This window comes from Amblyraja radiata, chromosome 27 (assembly GCF_010909765.2).
Source record: "Amblyraja radiata isolate CabotCenter1 chromosome 27, sAmbRad1.1.pri, whole genome shotgun sequence".
Lineage (NCBI taxonomy): Eukaryota > Metazoa > Chordata > Chondrichthyes > Rajiformes > Rajidae > Amblyraja > Amblyraja radiata.
The window spans coordinates 25,199,572-25,214,487 of NC_045982.1; the positions used below are offsets into that span (position 1 = coordinate 25,199,572).

At 47.2% G+C, this 14,916-nt stretch overlaps 1 protein-coding gene across 1 annotated transcript in view; it reads left to right on the forward strand.

Annotated features, from left to right (window-relative positions):
* Positions 1–1,353: 1,353 nt before the first annotated feature.
* LOC116988639 (C-reactive protein-like) overlaps positions 1,354–14,916 on the forward strand; it is a 321,348-nt gene continuing 307,785 nt past the window's right edge. The window contains exon 1 of the mRNA XM_033045525.1: positions 1,354–1,358. The gene's annotated coding sequence lies outside the window, so the exon portion shown is untranslated. The remainder of the gene's footprint in view (positions 1,359–14,916) is intronic.

Consider the following 14,916-nt stretch of genomic DNA (forward strand, 5'->3'; position numbering starts at 1 on the left):
ATGTTTTCAAGAGAGTTAGATTTAAGGAATCGAGGGATACGGGGGAAAATCTAAAACAGTGTACTGTTTTTGGATGATCAGCCATGATCATATTGAATGGCGGTGCTGGCTTGAAGGGCTAAATGGCCTACTCCTGCACCAGTTTTCGCTGTTTATATGTTTCTATATTTCCAGCTGAAGTCACACCGACAGTATTACACTTCCGAAGATAGCACAAATTGCTGGAGTAACTCAGCGGGACAGGCAGCATCTTTAGAGAGAAGGAATCGGTGCTTTTTCTGGTGAAGAATGTTCTTGACCTGAAACGTCACCCATTCCTTCTCTCCAGACATGCTGCCTGTCCCATTCAGTGTAAACCAGCATCTGCAGTTCCTTACTACCTAAATATTACACTTCCGTTTGTTTCTGGAGAAGATGAATTATTGATTTCTCCTATTTTGCATCGGGGTTTTGGAAAGCTGTCAGATGCTCTCAGGAATCCGGTCGTCATGCAGATGTGTAAATTGATTTCTTCATGGCCTGTGGTGAAAGGTTGCATATTGAGGGGTGACCACAGTAAATACAGATCTGACTGAGTTACAGCACATTACAACTGTCATTCACTGACTTATCTCAGGGAGCAGATCCCAAGGGCTTCTCCTCTGCGTCGCCCAGAATTAGATGATCTCTGCCTGCCGTTGCTGGCAGCTTCTCACTGTGATTCTAAGAGACTTGACCCATGTCCACCTATCACTGGACCTCGACTACATTGAGGTGTGGGTTGGTGAGTGACCAGTAATGTTGGCACCACAGAAGTGGCAGACAATGGGCAAGTTCAACAAGAGAGAGTCCAGACACACATGGTGCCATCACTGACATTACCGCTGTCGAGTCCTTCACCATCAATGACTCCACAGCCAGTGGGTCTGCCCACTTACACTGTGGCCACAGGGTCAGAGGATGCATGTCCTGTGGTGGGTCAAGAAGCTCAACACCACCAGTCAAAGCAAACTGCTCGATCGATAGGCTATCTGTAATCCTAAACATTAATTCCCTCCACCACCGCACACAGTGGCTGCAGTGTGTACCTCTACACAATACAATGCAGATGCTCAGTCAGGCCAATATGACAGCACTTCCCAAACCCATGAACTCCACCACCAAGGAGATGTTCTTGAGCTCACTGATACCAGGAACCACAGACATCTTGCCCAGAGGACAATGTAGCAATAGTGAAAAGATACAGTATGCTAAATCTTCACATAGTCTTTGCGATTTAGCAGTCTGCACGTACACCCAGAGACAGAAAGATTGGCTGCTTGCTCCATGTCATTTTAAAGATGCCGCCATCTTGCTATTTCCAGGCCGCTTTCGATCTGGTGCCAGGTCTTCATTCAGTGCATGGACCAGATGACCAGGGAGAAGGTGCATAGACTGGGTAGGAGATTATGCATGACATTACTTCCTACAAGGTGAAACTATGTGGCAGTTCAAGCGACGGCATGGCATCACACCCAGATCAGCTCAATGTGTTCTACGCTTGGTTTGATAGGGGGACCACTGATGTGCCTTCTCAGACTCCCGTCACCTGTGCTGGTATTGATATCTCAGGTTGATGGTATCTCAGGTTGACGCCAGAAGATACTCTTAATGACTCCCGATCTAGGGCACTAATGTCCCTGGTGTCTAAGTGCTTTGAGAGGTTGGTTAGTTTGAAGGCACCAGAACATCCACACACATAGAATGTTGTACACTACAGTGCAGGAACAGGCCCTTCCTACCTCAGCAAGAAGCTGGACCCACTACAATTTGCCTAGCGCCATGATAGATCAACACGAGATGCGATCTCTCTGACTCTCTACTCTACATTGGAACACTTGGGCAATAAAAACACATACAGTACGTCACACTGTTGTCCATAGACTATAGCTCAGCATTCGACACCAGCATCCCTTCCAAACTGAGTCTCTGCGAATCCCTTTGCCACTGGATCCTCAACTTCCTCATCAACGGAACACAATCAGCACAAATTGGCAACACCACTTCTTCGCTGATAGCCATCAATACTGGGGCACCTCAAGGCCACGTGCTCAGCTTTCCGCTCAATTCTTTTAGACTTCAGTGTTTAGCTTTCGATATACAGCTCTTCAGCCCACCGAGTCCGTGCTGACCTGCGATCAACCCGTGCATTAACACTATCGTACACACTAGGGACAATTTACAAATTACCAGGCAATTAACCTACAAACCTGCATGTATTTGGAATGTGGAAGGAAATCAGAGCCACCAGAGAAAATCCTTGCGACCACATGTGAGAATGTACAAAAACCATAAAGACTCCGTACTCACTCTATGCTCATGATTGTGTAGCCATTGCAGTTTCTACACCATATTTCAATATCCTGACAACACCACCATTGTTGGACGCATTACAGGTAATGATGAGTTAGAGGAGGGAAGTCGATCATCTGACTGAATGATGCAAGAACAGCAACCTTGCTCCCAACGTCAGTAAGACCAAGGAGCTGTTTGTTGACTTTGGAATAGGAAGGTCGAGGATCCACAAACCTGTCTTCATCAATGGGTTGGTGATGAGTCAACAACCTCAAATCCCTGGCCATGCATATGTCTGAAGATTTGAACTGGACCCAGCAAAATTGATACAATGATATAGAAAGCCCTTCAACGTTCCACTTCCTCAGAAGACTGAGAAGATTCAGTATGTCGACAAATACTCTCTTAAAATTCTACAGATGTAGAGAGTATATTGACTGGTTACATCACAGCCTGGTTCGGCAACTCACACTACCAGGAATGAAGGAGATTACACAAAGTGGTGAACACTGTCCGGTCCATCACAGGTACTGACCTCCCCACCAGTGAAGTAATCTACAGGGGGCGCTGCTTTAAATTGGCAGCAGCGTCTTCAAGGATCCCTGGCCACGCTCTCATTTCACTCCTGCCATCAGTAAGAAGGTGCAGGAGTCAGAAAACCATGACTTACAAGTTCAGGAACAGCTTCTTCCCAACAACCATCAGGCTATTCAATACTAAAAGCACCAACTAACCTTTGAACTGTGAACTGTCTTAGTTGCCCGAGGGACTTTGTACTTTTGTTTTGCACAAATATTGTGGGTTTTATTTATTGAACTTCCTTCTTTGTTTATTATGTGATCTATTCAAATCTGTGTTTACAGAAAAGTTATGCAAGTCAGAACTTTGTTGTTCCGTTTTGGTAATATGACAAGTAAACACTCTTGACTGTTGAATCTTGACTCTTGATGTCTTGATCATGTTACTGGGGAAGTTGTGTCCACTGAATGAGAGGGAATTAGCTCCCCATTAATGTCATTGTTCCCAGGACCACATGCAGAATGTCCGTAACAGGAGCTGTGTTTTTCAGCCGTGGCTGTGGGTATGTTAGGCTGGGTGAAGTACTGAGATTTGTGTCACATCAGGGATGGGGTGGAGCAAAGCCATCTTGTTGTCATTCTCTGTTGCAACAGGAACGAGGAAAGTATTCAGTGTCACAATAATGACTTCCAAAAACTTGACACCGGATCAAGACAGACATGATGTCTGCAGCCAGAGAAATGCTCACACACACAGAATCTGGAACAGTACGGTGTGGAGAAAGAAACTGCAGATGCTGGTTTACACTGAAGATGGACACAAAATGCCGGAGTAACTCAGTGGGACAGGCAGCATCTCTGACTGGAGTCTGAAGAAGGGTCTCGGCATGAAATGTCACCCATTCCCCCTATCCAGAGATGCTGCCTGTTTCGTGAGTTACTCCAATCATGATGCCAAGATAAACTAATGCCATCTCCCTGCACATGATCCACATCTCTGCATTTCCTGCCACTTCATGTCTAAATGTCTTTTAAATATTGCTGTTGTATCTGTTTCCACCAATTGCTTGACTGCACATTCCATGTACCACCATACATTGTGTAAAATAACTTGCCCTACACATCTCCTTTAAACTTTTCCCTTCTCATCTTAAATCTTCGACTTCTGGTATTGGACATTTCCACTGTGGGAAAAATACTTTCTCTAACCTGGTTTTCCAAACAACTTAGAACATCCCATCACTTCCAACTTGCATTTCAAAAGGTAGTACAGTATTAGGAGCAAGAGAAGATGTAAATCATGGAATATTCCACATGGAAAACAATGTTGGTCTTGAAGTCAGCTCCACACCCAGCCCCCCTCCCCCCCACCCCCGCACCTAAAGTCCATTCCAGGGATCCACCACTTTCTGTGAAGAACATGTCCTGCACATCTCCTCTAAACTGGTACCCTCTCAACTCAAAGCTTGGATCTCAAGATCTGTCTGTGCGCCAATGCTGTTAAGGGTCCTACCATTAATGGTATTCTTTCCCTTTACTTTACAACTAGGACCTGCAGAGCCTGCTTTACAAAAAAGACACAAATTTACTGGATATCCCCGAAGAACATTCAGATTCAAATTCAGATTCAGATTCAGATTCAATCTTTATTGTCATTGTGCAGTGTACAGTACAGAGACAACGAAATGCAGTTAGCATCTCACCCAGAAGAGCTAACATAGAATAATGAGCAGTAAAATATATATAAGTACAAACAGTAGGAGTGCAATTTTTCTGGGGGAAGGAGTGTCCGGGGGATGACTGGCAATCACCAAGGTGCAGAGTTAAGTAGTGTAACAGCCGCAGGGAAGAAGCTGTTCCTGAACCTGCTGGTCAGGCAACGGAGGGACCTGTAGCGCCTCCCGGATGGGAGGAGGGTAAACAGTCTGTGGTTGGAATGAGAGCAGTCCTTGACGATGCTGCGCGCCCTTCGCAGACATTGCTTGCTTTGGACAGACTCAATGGAGGGGAGTGAGGAACCGGTGATGCGTTGGACAGTTTTCACCACCCTCTGCAGTGCTTTCGGGTCGGAGACAGAGCAGTTGCAATACCATACTGTGATACAGTTGGTAAGGATGCTCTCGATGGTGCAGCGGTAGAGGTTCACCAGAATCTGAGGAGACAGATGGACCTTCTTTAGTCTCCTCAGGAAGAAGAGACGCTGGTGAGCTTCTTGACCAGTGTTGAGGTATTGTGGGTCCAAGAGAGGTCATCGGAGATGTTGACCCCCAGAAACCTGAAGCTGGAAACACGTTCCACCTCCGTCCCGTTAATATGGATGGGGGTGTGCCTGCCGCCCCTAGACCTTCTGAAGTCCACAATGAGCTCCTTGGTCTTCTTGGAGTTAAGGGCCAGGTTGTTGTCAGCGCACCATGCTGTTAGGAGCTGGACCTCTTCCCTATAGGTCGACTCATCATTGTTGCTGATGAGGCCAATCACCGTTGTATCATCTGCATACTTGATGATGGTGTTAGTACCATATACAGGTGTGCAGTCGTAGGTGAAGAGGGTGAAGAGGGAGTAGAGGAGGGGGCTCAGCATGCAGCCCTGTGGAACGCCGGTGTTCAGGGTGAGGGTTGAAGAGGTGTGGTTGTCTGACCTAACAGACTGGGGTCTGTTAGTTAGTAAGTCCAGTATCCAGCAGAGGGAGACATAAACATAGGTGACATTTTGGATTGGGACCCTTTTTCAGCCTGGCTCCAGAATTAAACGCCATCTATCTATGTTCTCCAGTGATGCTGCCTGGCCTGCTGAGTTACTTCAACACTTTGAACACCTTTCCATAATATTTGACCTGTCAGATGCAACCCCTCACACTTGACTGGATTAAACTCCATCTGCCATTTCTCTGCTCATTTATGTAACTGATCTATATCTGGAGGGTTCCTTCATCGAGGCAATATGGGGAGAATTTAAAAATAGGTGAGGTGCAATCAGTCTAATAGCATTGTATTGTAGGCTCCTAATAGGAAGTGGGAGATACGTAGATTACCAAAAGATACAAAAGTAACAGATTTGTCGTAGTGGGTGACTTTAACATCCCCAATAATGAATGGGACTTACTAAGTCAGGCTTTCATTCCCCTCCCCTCCCCAAAATCAGCTTGAAGGAGGGACCCGACCTAAAATGTCACTTACCCATGTTCACCAGGAATGCTGCCTGACCTGTGAGTGGCAGTTCCTTGCTTCTGCTTCCATCTTTCCTCACTGCTTTCCTTTCTTTATTCTTTCTTCCTTAATTCCTTCCTTACATCTTTCATTCCTTCCTTTCAAACTTATTTGGTGAACAAAATGTGGAATGGCACATTTATTTTCTTTTGCATCTGAGAAGATTCAGGTATTTGGAGATGTGACAGAAGTATATAAAACTCTGAGAGGCCTGAGAGAGGTATACTAATAGGGACCTGAGGGGCAATGTTTTACACAGCAGGTGTATAATTAAATCACAACATTTAAAAGATATTTAGACAGGTACATGGACAGCAAAGACTTGGAGTGATACGGGCCAAACATGGGCAAATTACATACGTCAGTTGATGTGGGCAAGTTGGGTCACAGCGTCTGCCTCCATGCTGTATGGTTCTGAGACCATTTTCCTCTAAACAACCCACTCCCAGCGTGTCTGCTGCTGAAAGTTGCCTTATTATCTCTTCCAGTTTTGATTGATGGACTTGAAGGTGCAGCATGGAGTCTGCACCGACCAACGATCACCTGTTGACACTGGTTCAATGTTATAATGCTTTCTCATCCACTCCCGATCCAAGTAATTTACTGAGGCCAATTAACCTTAAAACCCGCCTGTCTTTGTGATGTGGGACGAAACCGAACCCCCTGGAGGAAACCCACACGGTCACAGGGAGAACATGCAATCACCACACAGACAGCACCCACGGACAGGATCGAACCCGGGTCTTTGCACCTCTCCCAGCTCGACCACTGCGCAGTTCTGAAACTTTAATTGTTTATCGTTCCACGTTTGCCACCTGACTTGTGACCGGCTTTATTTCAGATGCCCAGAATCTGCAGGTTTTATTGTTGATTTTATTTTCTCCATTTCTATAAACTCAGGGACAATGGCAGACTTTCCGGGTGAGATAAAGATTTACGTGCACCTCCCCTAAGCTCAACCCCTGTATCCGGTGTTCCCAGTGTGGCCTCCCTTACACCTGAGAGACCAAACATAGACTCTTTTACCCCATGGAACATTAAGCTGCTGATAGTCACAGACTGTGAGCCCAGAGGGTTAACAGTCAGCTCCAGTGATAGCTTCACTCTCCTTCACCTCCATTTTGATAGCTCTGTTGTCTGGACAATCAGCTTCTGTTGTCCCCTTCTTAATAATAATACAATTTGTTGTCATTTGAGCCTCAGTGAGGCTCAAACGAAATTCTGTTTCCACAGCCATACAAACAAAGACAATTCCTAGACATACACACAATTTAGTTCACACAAACATCCATCACAGTGGGAAAGGCAAAGTCTTTTCTCTCCCCTGTTCTCCATGTCTCTCCCGATGTCGAAGCCGCAGGCGGGCGATGATAAGTCCCACGGCCATTTTAGGCCGTGCCAGGCGATTTATGGCCCCGCTCCCGGTCTAAAAGTCACAAAGTTGGAGCCCCCGGCGGGCGCTGGAATGTCCCACGGTCATGAAGCCGTGCCGGGCGATGTATGACCCCGCTCCAGGTCATTCCAACCCCGCGACACGGGCTGGAGAAGTCGCGTTGCGGGAGCTCCGGGAAGCGGTCTCTCTCTCCCCCCGGACCCGTGAGCTCCCGATGTCCCAGTCCACCGGACCTGCGGCTGCGTTGCTGGAGCCTCCGAGCCCCAGGAGTCGAGTCGCAGCAGCGAGTCACCACCGCTCCCCACGCTTCGAGGCCGGCCAGCCCCACGATGGTGAGTAGTCCGCAGCTCCGCAGCTCCGCAGTCTTCCGAGCCCCCGGGTTGTTCAGGTTGGAGGCCGCTCCACGGTGCTAGGCCCCAACGACAACGGAGACCCGACAGGGAAAAGGTCGGGTCTCCCAGACAGGGAAGAGATTTTAAACAGTTTCCCCCTGCCCCCCCCCCCCCCAGCCCCCCACATATACACATTTAAAACCAGTATTAAAAAACACCAAACACTACATTTAACTAGACAAAAAAAAGACAGACAGACAGACAGGCTGTAGGGGGCGCTGCAACGGGTGAGTCGCGCCGCCAACACCTCACTTCTTTACATCTCACTGCCAGTTGTTGTTCATTTCATCGCCATGATGCATGTTAACGAGGGTTGCTGCCTGGAGCAGGAACAGACTGACCTCACCTGTGGTCAACTCGATTTGCCTAATTACTTGGAAGTTGCTGGTGTATGCAAATCCCAGATACTGGTGACATGGTCAACTGATTTGCCTTGTCAATTAGTTAAGCAGATTTCTAATCTCCCTCCAACGACACCCCACCCCCTCGCACCGCATCAGTAAGAAGGTGCAGGAGTCAGAAAACCATGACTTACAAGTTCAGGAACAGCTACTTCCCAACAACCATCAGGCTATTCAATACTAAAAGCACCAACTAACCTTTGAACTGTGAACTGTCTTAGTTGCCCGAGGGACTTTGTACTTTTGTTTTGCACAAATATTGTGGGTTTTATTTATTGAACTTCCTTCTTTGTTTATTATGTGATCTATTCAAATCTGTGTTTACAGAAAAGTTATGCAAGTCAGAACTTTGTTGTTCCGTTTTGGTAATATGACAAGTAAACACTCTTGACTGTTGAATCTTGACTCTTGATGTCTTGATCATGTTACTGGGGAAGTTGTGTCCACTGAATGAGAGGGGATTAGCTCCCCATTAATGTCATTGTTCCCAGGACCACATGCAGAATGTCCGTAACAGGAGCTGTGTTTTTCAGCCGTGGCTGTGGGTATGTTAGGCTGGGTGAAGTACTGAGATTTGTGTCACATCAGGGATGGGGTGGAGCAAAGCCATCTTGTTGTCATTCTCTGTTGCAACAGGAACGAGGAAAGTATTCAGTGTCACAATAATGACTTCCAAAAACTTGACACCGGATCAAGACAGACATGATGTCTGCAGCCAGAGAAATGCTCACACACACAGAATCTGGAACAGTACGGTGTGGAGAAAGAAACTGCAGATGCTGGTTTACACTGAAGATGGACACAAAATGCCGGAGTAACTCAGTGGGACAGGCAGCATCTCTGACTGGAGTCTGAAGAAGGGTCTCGGCATGAAATGTCACCCATTCCCCCTATCCAGAGATGCTGCCTGTTTCGTGAGTTACTCCAATCATGATGCCAAGATAAACTAATGCCATCTCCCTGCACATGATCCACATCTCTGCATTTCCTGCCACTTCATGTCTAAATGTCTTTTAAACATTGCTGTTGTATCTGTTTCCACCAATTGCTTGACTGCACATTCCATGTACCACCATACATTGTGTAAAATAACTTGCCCTACACATCTCCTTTAAACTTTTCCCTTCTCATCTTAAATCTTCGACTTCTGGTATTGGACATTTCCACTGTGGGAAAAATACTTTCTCTAACCTGGTTTTCCAAACAACTTAGAACATCCCATCACTTCCAACTTGCATTTCAAAAGGTAGTACAGTATTAGGAGCAAGAGAAGATGTAAATCATGGAATATTCCACATGGAAAACAATGTTGGTCTTGAAGTCAGCTCCACACCCAGCCCCCCTCCCCCCCACGCCCGCACCCAAAGTCCATTCCAGGGATGCACCACTTTCTGTGAAGGACATGTCCTGCACATCTCCTCTAAACTGGTACCCTCTCAACTCAAAGCTTGCATCTCAAGATCTGTCTGTGCGCCAATGCTGTTAAGGGTCCTACCATTAATGGTATTCTTTCCCTTTACTTTACAACTAGGACCTGCAGAGCCTGCTTTACAAAAAAGACACAAATTTACTGGATATCCCCGAAGAACATTCAGATTCAGATTCAGATTCAGATTCAGATTCAATCTTTATTGTCATTGTGCAGTGTACAGTACAGAGACAATGAAATGCAGTTAGCATCTCACCCAGAAGAGCTAACATAGAATAATGAGCAGTAAAGTATATATATGTACAAACAGTAGGAGTGCAATTTTTCTGGGGGAAGGAGTGTCCGGGGGATGACTGGCAATCATCAAGGTGCAGAGTTAAGTAGTGTAACAGCCGCAGGGAAGAAGCTGTTCCTGAACCTGCTGGTCAGGCAACGGAGGGACCTGTAACGCCTCCCGGATGGGAGGAGGGTAAACAGTCTGTGGTTGGAATGAGAGCAGTCCTTGACGATGCTGCGCGCCCTTCGCAGACATCGCTTGCTTTGGACAGACTCAATGGAGGGGAGTGAGGAACCGGTGATGCGTTGGACAGTTTTCACCACCCTCTGCAGTGCTTTCGGGTCGGAGACAGAGCAGTTGCCATACCATACTGTGATACAGTTGGTAAGGATGCTCTCGATGGTGCAGCGGTAGAGGTTCACCAGAATCTGAGGAGACAGATGGACCTTCTTTAGTCTCCTCAGGAAGAAGAGACGCTGGTGAGCTTCTTGACCAGTGTTGAGGTATTGTGGGTCCAAGAGAGGTCATCGGAGATGTTGACCCCCAGAAACCTGAAGCTGGAAACACGTTCCACCTCCGTCCCGTTAATATGGATGGGGGTGTGCCGCCCCTAGACCTTCTGAAGTCCACAATGAGCTCCTTGGTCTTCTTGGAGTTAAGGGCCAGGTTGTTGTCAGCGCACCATGCTGTTAGGAGCTGGACCTCTTCCCTATAGGTCGACTCATCATTGTTGCTGATGAGGCCAATCACCGTTGTATCATCTGCATACTTGATGATGGTGTTAGTACCATATACAGGTGTGCAGTCGTAGGTGAAGAGGGTGAAGAGGGAGTAGAGGAGGGGGCTCAGCATGCAGCCCTGTGGAACGCCGGTGTTCAGGGTGAGGGTTGAAGAGGTGTGGTTGTCTGACCTAACAGACCGGGGTCTGTTAGTTAGTAAGTCCAGTATCCAGTTGCAGAGGGAAACATAGACATAAACATAGGTGACATTTTGGATTGGGACCCTTTTTCAGCCTGGCTCCAGAATTAAACGCCATCTATCTATGTTCTCCAGTGATGCTGCCTGGCCTGCTGAGTTACTTCAACACTTTGAACACCTTTCCATAATATTTGACCTGTCAGATGCAACCCCTCACACTTGACAGGATTAAACTCCATCTGCCATTTCTCTGCTCATATATGTAACTGATCGATATCTGGAGGGTTCCTTCATCGAGGCAATATGGGGAGAATTTAAAAATAGGTGAGGTGCAATCAGTCTAATAGCATTGTATTGTAGGCTCCTAATAGGAAGTGGGAGATACGTAGATTACCAAAAGATACAAAAGTAACAGATTTGTCGTAGTGGGTGACTTTAACATCCCCAATAATGAATGGGACTTACTAAGTCAGACTTTCGTTCCCCTCCCCTCCCCAAAATCAGCTTGAAGGAGGGACCCGACCTAAAATGTCACTTACCCATGTTCACCAGGAATGCTGCCTGACCTGTGAGTGGCAGTTCCTTGCTTCTGCTTCCATCTTTCCTCACTGCTTTCCTTTCTTTATTCTTTCTTCCTTAATTCCTTCCTTACATCTTTCATTCCTTCCTTTCAAACTTATTTGGTGAACAAAATGTGGAATGGCACATTTATTTTCTTTTGCATCTGAGAAGATTCAGGTATTTGGAGATGTGACAGAAGTATATAAAACTCTGAGAGGCCTGAGAGAGGTATACTAATAGGGACCTGAGGGGCAATGTTTTACACATCAGGTGTATGATTAAATCACAACATTTAAAAGATATTTAGACAGGTACATGGACAGCAAAGACTTGGAGTGATACGGGCCAAACATGGGCAAATTACATACGTCAGTTGATGTGGGCAAGTTGGGTCACAGCGTCTGCCTCCATGCTGTATGGTTCTGAGACCATTATTCCTCTAAACAACCCACTCCCAGCGTGTCTGCTGCTGAAAGTTGCCTTATTATCTCTTCCAGTTTTGATTGATGGACTTGAAGGAGCAGCATGGAGTCTGCACCGACCAACGATCACCTGTTGACACTGGTTCAATGTTATAATGCTTTCTCATCCACTCCCGATCCAAGTAATTTACTGAGGCCAATTAACCTTAAAACCCGCCTGTCTTTGTGATGTGGGACGAAACCGAACCCCCTGGAGGAAACCCACACGGTCACAGGGAGAACATGCAATCACCACACAGACAGCACCCACGGACAGGATCGAACCCGGGTCTTTGCACCTCTCCCAGCTCGACCACTGCGCAGTTCTGAAACTTTAACTGTTTATCGTTCCACGTTTGCCACCTGACTTGTGACCGGCTTTATTTCAGATGCCCAGAATCTGCAGGTTTTATTGTTGATTTTATTTTCTCCATTTCTATAAACTCAGGGACAATGGCAGACTTTCCGGGTGAGATAAAGATTTACGTGCACCTCCCCTAAGCTCAACCCCTGTATCCGGTGTTCCCAGTGTGGCCTCCCTTACACCTGAGAGACCAAACATAGACTCTTTTACCCCATGGAACATTAAGCTGCTGATAGTCACAGACTGTGAGCCCAGAGGTTTAACAGTCAGCTCCAGTGATAGCTTCACTCTCCTTCACCTCCATTTTGATAGCTCTGTTGTCTGGACAATCAGCTTCTGTTGTCCCCTTCTTAATAATAATACAATTTGTTGTCATTTGAGCCTCAGTGAGGCTCAAACGAAATTCTGTTTCCACAGCCATACAAACAAAGACAATTCCTAGACATACACACAATTTAGTTCACACAAACATCCATCACAGTGGGAAAGGCAAAGTCTTTTCTCTCCCCTGTTCTCCATGTCTCTCCCGATGTCGAAGCCGCAGGCGGGCGATGATAAGTCCCACGGCCATTTTAGGCCGTGCCAGGCGATTTATGGCCCCGCTCCCGGTCTAAAAGTCACAAAGTTGGAGCCCCCGGCGGGCGCTGGAATGTCCCACGGTCATGAAGCCGTGCCGGGCGATGTATGACCCCGCTCCAGGTCATTCCAACCCCGCGACACGGGCTGGAGAAGTCGCGTTGCGGGAGCTCCGGGAAGCGGTCTCTCTCTCCCCCCGGACCCGTGAGCTCCCGATGTCCCAGTCCACCGGACCTGCGGCTGCGTTGCTGGAGCCTCCGAGCCCCAGGAGTCGAGTCGCAGCAGCGAGTCACCACCGCTCCCCACGCTTCGAGGCCGGCCAGCCCCACGATGGTGAGTAGTCCGCAGCTCCGCAGCTCCGCAGTCTTCCGAGCCCCCGGGTTGTTCAGGTTGGAGGCCGCTCCACGGTGCTAGGCCCCAACGACAACGGAGACCCGACAGGGAAAAGGTCGGGTCTCCCAGACAGGGAAGAGATTTTAAACAGTTTCCCCCTGCCCCCCCCCCCCCCAGCCCCCCACCCCAGCCCCCCACATATACACATTTAAAACCAGTATTAAAAAACACCAAACACTACATTTAACTAGACAAAAAAAAAAAAAAAGACAGACAGACAGACAGGCTGTAGGGGGTGCTGCAACGGGTGAGTCGCTCCGCCTACACCTCACTTCTTTACATCTCACTGCCAGTTGTTGTTCATTTCATCGCCATGATGCATGTTAACGAGGGTTGCTGCCTGGAGCAGGAACAGACTGACCTCACCTGTGGTCAACTCGATTTGCCTAATTACTTGGAAGTTGCTGGTGTATGCAAATCCCAGATACTGGTGACATGGTCAACTGATTTGCCTTGTCAATTAGTTAAGCAGATTTCTAATCTCCCTCCAATGACACCCCACCCCCTCGCACCCGCTGTGAATTTTCAAGGATCAAAACGTGGAGAAGGTAGAATCACTCAAGGATAAAGGAAGGAATTTGTGCTTGGGGTCAGAGGATGTAGGTGAGATGCTAAATGAGCACATTGCATCTGGGACCTCTGTTGGGAACCTATTTCCGCAGGATGGCAATGTCAAAGATTAGAGGGGATAGCTTCAAAGCGAGTGGAACAAAGTTTAAAGGAGACGTGCAGAACAGGTTTTTACACAAAGAGTCATGGGTGTCTGGAATGCCCTGCTAGGAGTGTAGGTGGAGTCCGGTTCACAAGGAGCATGTAAGAAGCTTTTAGATAAGCACATGGTTATGCAGGGAATGGAGGGACAGATCACGTACAGGCAGTTGAATTTAGATTAACTTGGCATCATGTTTGGCCACCTTAATTCCCCTACTAAAGTAGAAGCAAGGTTATGGCCTTTGACATTATTTGTGTTAATTTAGGAAATGACCAATATGAGTTATTTGCAGACAGAGAAGATTAGTTTAACTTGGCATCATGCTCAGCACAGACATTGTGGCCCGAAGAGCCTTTTCCTATGCTGTACTGTTGTCCAAAGACCCCTCTTTTGTAATATGGATATGTTTCAAGATGTTCTTGTTCCTTAATTCCCTACCTTCATGACCTTCGCCACAGTAAATACTGATGAGGAATATTAATTTAACACCTTGCCCATCCATCAAGATCCAACACAGGGACAATGATGTTGATCCTTCAGGGCAACAATATCCTCTCCACAGCTACTCTTTTACTCCCTGTATACTTTTTGGAGTCTCTGATGGGCCTGTCCCACTTAGGCGACTTTTCAGCGGACTGCTGGCGACTGTCAAGTTGCCGGCAGTTGCCTGAAAAACTGGCAACTGGAATGGCAACTGTCAGAGTGGAACACACACAAACACATCGCTTCCTTCACCAGCCCGTTATGCGGGTGGGGGACAGGGCAAGCGAGGGGAGTGCTGTCTAAAAAATTCACACGTTGCAAAGCCAAGGTGAAACAGATGCACACCGCGATGAACAGGGAGATTGACGCTGTAAAAAGATGACTAAAGCACAGTGCACGGTAAGTCCTTTAAAAGAGAGGGGAGAGAGGGGGGGGGAGAAGGGGAGAGAAGGAGTGGAGACAACTTTTAAGAAGCTAGAAATACACGGCTGTGAACCTCGGCGGACATTTAACATTACT